Source organism: Capsicum annuum, chromosome 11, assembly GCF_002878395.1.
Source record: "Capsicum annuum cultivar UCD-10X-F1 chromosome 11, UCD10Xv1.1, whole genome shotgun sequence".
Taxonomy (NCBI): domain Eukaryota; kingdom Viridiplantae; phylum Streptophyta; class Magnoliopsida; order Solanales; family Solanaceae; genus Capsicum; species Capsicum annuum.
In genome coordinates, this window is record NC_061121.1 from 204,992,464 (window position 1) to 204,998,463 (window position 6,000).

Consider the following 6,000-nt stretch of genomic DNA (forward strand, 5'->3'; position numbering starts at 1 on the left):
TAGGCGATTAGTTAGGCACCGCCCAACCAAACTTAGGCGATTGGTTAGGCGCCGCCTAAGTCAATTCCAAGTGCCAAAAACACTCCATTTTGAGTTATTTTGAGGGTAATTAAGTCTTTTAACACTTCTTACACGTCCCTAAACTTAGCCCTACGAAATGTATAGCTTCTAAACACATTACAACCCTATTAACATCTCAAAGCTCATCATCCAAGATCACTAAAAGGGAAAAACAACTAGGGTTGCATAATTAAGCTTGAAGATCCAATTTCAAGGAAATTCCTCCGTCAATCATCAAGAACCTCCCTTCCAAGGTATGCGTAGTGTTCATCTATGGATTCAATTCATTCATAGAGCTCAAGAATCATGTTTTTAAATGTTGTTTTGTAAACTTTTTGTGGCGATATGAATATGTACATGTTGATGATCGATGTTTAAGTTTCAAGATGATATCTAAGGATTTTTTCATGAAATATATGTGGTTGTTGGTTGAAAATCATGAACCTTGGGTGGTTTAATATAATGCAAGTATAAAATCCGCCTATGCCGTAAAGAATGCATGCAAGGTGTTTGATAAAATGCCTAGGATGCTAGAAATTCCTATTTACATGATTCCATGATATTCACATGACAAGTCCATGTTAGCTATACACTTCAATATGAATTTCCATGTTAATTATGTATTCTTATGGTAGTGGCATGAAGCATGTATGATAATGAAGATATGAATTATGTATGCGAATTATATCCATGCTTTTCCTATCATGTTTGAGATGTTGAATAAATACATGAAGTATAATATCCCAAAATCATTACAATATGAACTAAACGTTACATGTTTCCGTTCCCTTACGCTTGAATGGTTTCCATGCGATTGATAGATATTATGATGACTATGTACTTCATGAAATCCCCCACTCGTGTATTATGGATTTTTATTGATGGTCACGTATTCAAGAAATTTAAGTTGTGTCAGTTTCCTTCCATCGAGTCCTGGGGGTACTTATACTCAAAAAATATAGCTGTGTGCCTAGAGCCATGTCATGTTTTCACGATACTCTCAGTCAAGCCATGATCTATAGAATTCAGTCAGTCATGTGACTCAGGAAAACTCAGAAATCTCAGTAGTCCAGCAATCTCAGTGCTTAGTAACCTCAGCAACCTCAGTATTCACAGTCAATCTTAGTAACTTCAGTACTCTCAACCAGTCCTCAGAACTCAGTACATTTTGTCAGTCATCGGAATCCAGTAAACTTAGTTTAGTTTCGCTAAATAATACCACTAGTATCAGTCCAGTTAATCAGTATCAGTTCAGCTAATCAGTTCAGTTCAGTTATTCAGTTCAGCTTAGTTATTCAGTTCAATGTCCTTCAGACGGGAGTAGAAGTTGGCACCGAGTGAACCCAAGGATGGGAACTCACCCGCCAATTCGGGGTGTGATTCTTAGTAGTCATCCTTGTGTTCCAGAACTACGTAGCCAGCGTAGGTTGAGACATCTTAACCCGTCAGATTAGGGTTGATGAGGTGGCTTAACCCATCAGTTTAGGGTTCCCACCATTCTAATTAAGTACCTGCCAGTATAGGGTTCTCACAGTTGTCCTTACCAGTGGCGCGGTATTGACACCCCTCCAGTTAGGGCAGAGATTGGACCACAGCTTAGCTATTATAGCGTATTTGGGGCATGTCGGTTAGATAACTACTTCCCACAGTTTCAGTTACAGATTTCAGGACTGTCAGCTATAGCTACCCAGTCTCAGTAAAGAACTCAGATAGCTCTTCAGATTTTAGTATATCAGGGCTGTCAGATACAGTCAACTCAGAAATAGAATGGAACTCAGATAGTTTCCTTCAGTTTTATGGACTGTGAGATGCAGTCGCTTATGCTATCAATCACAATAGTTATCAGAACTCCTGCTATCAGTACTCAGCTTCAGGACTGTCAGATACAGTCAAACAGACCAGTTCTTCCTAATTCGAACTGTCAGAAACAATCATTCATTTATTAGTAATGAAATATCAGTCTCTTAGTATTCAGTAATACAGTATCAGATCCATCACTTATTAGTGATTTACATATCAATATCAGTAAACTCAGTCTTTCAGAATCTCATTATCAGTACACTTATGTTGTCAGTATTCAAACTCAGTAGTTCGTATCTCCATGAGTTCAGTTACAGTTATGTATGCATGTATGTACTCTCACGTTCATATCAGTCAGTATTGTCCATGCATATAACCCTTTGCATTTAGCCTACCTCACTCGTATACTCAGTACATTCAAACGTACTGACGCATTTGCGCTATGGTGCTTTCTCTTATGTTACACCATAGGTTCAGAGGCATGAGCTCTAAGTCAGCAGTAAATTCCAGGATCAGCAGTCAGAGTTAGACGGGAGTCCTCATCCTTCGAGGACATGATGATTTCATTTCTATTTCAGTTTTCAGTTTATTTCAGTAGTTGGAGTTAGTTGGGGACATGTCCTATCAACTCCTTATTCAGTTCAGTTAGAGGCTTTCAGACTAGATGTCAGATTAGATGTTCAGACTTCAGTATTTATGTTTCTTTTTAGTAATGTTATACCATATTTTTCAGATATGTATCAGGATTGAACCTTATGACCTTACAGTTCATGTTTTCGCATATTTTATGAGATATTATGTAGTTTACAGGTACAAATATCAGTCATGGGTTAGCTTGTCGTCCCTCGGGGTCATGAGTACCGTGTAGCATTCCGGTTCAGTGAATTGGGGCGTTACATCAACATATTCTAATTTCTCACCTCATACTTACTTACTGAATCATATATCACAATAATCTTCAAAACTCAATAAACACTTACGAGTCACTACCTACAACTTATTAGCTAATTTACCCCTTTCCATTTACCACTTATAAATGATTTCTACAACCACCATAACTATCCACTTTGAGCTCCTTCCCTATTTTGAACAAATAATAATCATATCTAGTCACTTCCTTCATAGACTATCATACAATCTACAAATATTGCTACCCCATTAGTCTATTACTATACAATGGCAACCCACTCCTCAATCCGCGATTATATAACTAAAACTATTTACGTACAAAAATGTCACCTTCACTCTAGCTGCTAACCTTGTGACTTCATGTCACCACCTTCTGGACTATCTCACTGCCAATAGGTCATGACACTTTAACATATACTACTACTCGGGTGGAAATACAGTTCCAATATGCTGCTACACATCATTATTCTTAAACATGACTTCCGTAACAAGAATTTTATTAAAAGAGACTGAATACACTCCTTACCTCACGCTCAACCGCACAACTGATGCAGGTTGGGGTATATGCTTAAATCAACACACTTTAAATAACTCATGGACTCCTCTCATGTCCTTGTGCATATTCATAACTTTATAGACAACTCAATCGGAGAGAATCACATCGCTGGGGGAGCTAAAGACTTAGACTTGTATCGCCTAGACAATGAGGCATGGCCTATGAAATTTGAACAAGGAAGGAATTTGGATAACTTTTTTATGGAAGACGCTATAGCACGAACTAGAGTATGAAAGAATAAGAAACAACTCCTAAATGCCCGGTAACCTCCTGATTATAAGTGTGGTGCACAACACACCCATAAGCAAGACTCTACTAGACACGATTTCGCAGACACCTTGGGACCATGAACCATGCTCTGATTCCATGTTTGTCATGACCCAAATCGAGGCCATGACGGACGTGACAGACGTGACCCTGCCGTGACGGACATCCCAAACCATGAAGGACCGGGCACCTCTTTCTATCTGGCAATCCTGAACACCATTTATAAGCAATAAAGAAAAGATGTGGAAATTAAACAAACGAAATCATGGTCATGTTTTGAGTTCAATTTAACAATACTGAATGAAATCCATAAGTATCAAGACAACATCTACTTCAGTCTGCAAAATCTCTAATACATCAAAAATTAATAACTTGTTTAAAACTGGGACAAGGCCCCCAGTCGGACCCAAAACTAAAATGAAATAATGTTCTAAAAATAGGCCTTCCGAAATAAAGAAGGCTCACTAACTACATACTTCTGTTTAATAAATCTACGGCTTAGTGGAAACCTCTGGACTGAGCCTCAGACCCTGGAATATAGGGGGTCAATACAGATGTACTGGTACGCAGAGCAATCCAAAATAATGTGTTTATATATATAACATAGATGAGAGAAAGTACGAAACATCATGCATGAAATAGTTAAAAATACATGGGCAATTTCAACGACCTTAAACAATCTTGTCAATATAAGTCTAATCTTTGTGTTACTTCTGAGTTAGGTGGTACACCCCTACAAGTCTAATATTCCACGGGCTATATGGAATCCTCCATTGACTCGGCGAGGAAGCCCCCAACTCAAGTTTGCCGCAAGGGTTGGAGTGTCTGAGTTTGATACACCACAGGGCACTAGGCCATCGTAGAATTCCTCTTGGGGACATAATAACCCGTATCGGTAAAACACGATTTCGGGCAATGAGTTATTTGAACTCGTGCCTTTTTTCAGGTAACCACCTAACATCTCTTAAGCCTATTTTTAGCCTTTTCTAAGCATGCATCTTTCTGAAATCATATTCTAAAAAAAATCTGAATGAAAACTGACTTATGTGACGTTCTGAATCTGTTATGGCATTGTCTGATTTGGTATCATGATACCAAGACTGGAAATTCGTATTTCTAAGCCATACATTATCATGTTACAGTCTTCTCTTTCAAAACATTATTTTCAGACCACTAAACTAGTCAAACAGTATAAGAGGATATGCATACTGAAATTCATGAAAACAGTCAAGGATCCTCAATTCAATTTAAAAACACATGGTGGTCAAGTATCTTGTAACAAATCATGCAGTCTCTTTAAATCATCACTTTTATTTACGTAATTAAGAAAATGCCCCCTCTTCAAGTCATCATCAAAACCAAGTCAACAAATAATAGTAAAGACATTTATGTCATGCTTCTCAATATGCAATTGAATAATTCATAACGAGAGAGGAAGTATAAATCTTCATTCTCTCAAATCAAGTTTCAAAACTCAAGCCACACGTATACATATATATGAATGAAAAACGAATTTAAGGGGGAAGACCTCAAGATCAAAACTTTTATCACCAATAAAGTTTCAAAATGCATAATTGTAATTGTAAATCCAAACCCCTTTGTAAATTCATGATTTCTAAACATTTAAACATGATTAAGATAATTTCACCATGCCCATGTAGTTTAAGAAAATTTCACGTACCTTAAGTTTCTTATCTTGAAGGATGAAACCCTAACTTTGATACTTTCTTGAGACTCTTGAACTTGAAAGATTTGAATTCTAGATTACTTGGAGGAGAAGAGTTGAATTTTGTCCTTGGGGAAAGGGAAAGGTTTTTACGTGAGTTGATTTGAAGAAGATGGACAAATAATGCCCTTTTGGGTGTTATAATTCGTGCTTTGGACGTTTGGAGTTGAGGGGAAAGGACCAAAGTGACCCTTAAGAAGCTAAAACTGTGGGGGAATAGCCCCGCGTCGCGACCCCTATTTGGGTCAAGCAGCCCTCGCGCCGCGACCCCTATTTGGGTCAAGCAGCCCTCGCGTTGCGGGGCTATCGCGACCCCTTACTGCCTCACACGAAAAATGACATAACTTTTCGCTCGGTTATCGGATTTAGGAGAAATTGATATCGTTTGAAAGCTAATTCGATTATCTACAATTTGATGGGTCTTAATCTACCAAATTCTATATATACAAAAAATTATACTCGCTCAAAGGTGACCCTTGTAGAATCGAATATCAAACTTTGGACGAATGAAGAATTCTTAGCTCAACTTTGCTTTAAGCGATTTCTATGAACATTTTTCACCTCATAATCACTTCATATACTAGGAGAAAGATCATGACACATGAATTTAAATATAAACCATGGAATTAGAGCTTATACACGTAGGAACTACGGTTCGGATTTCTAACTCGAAAATACGGGG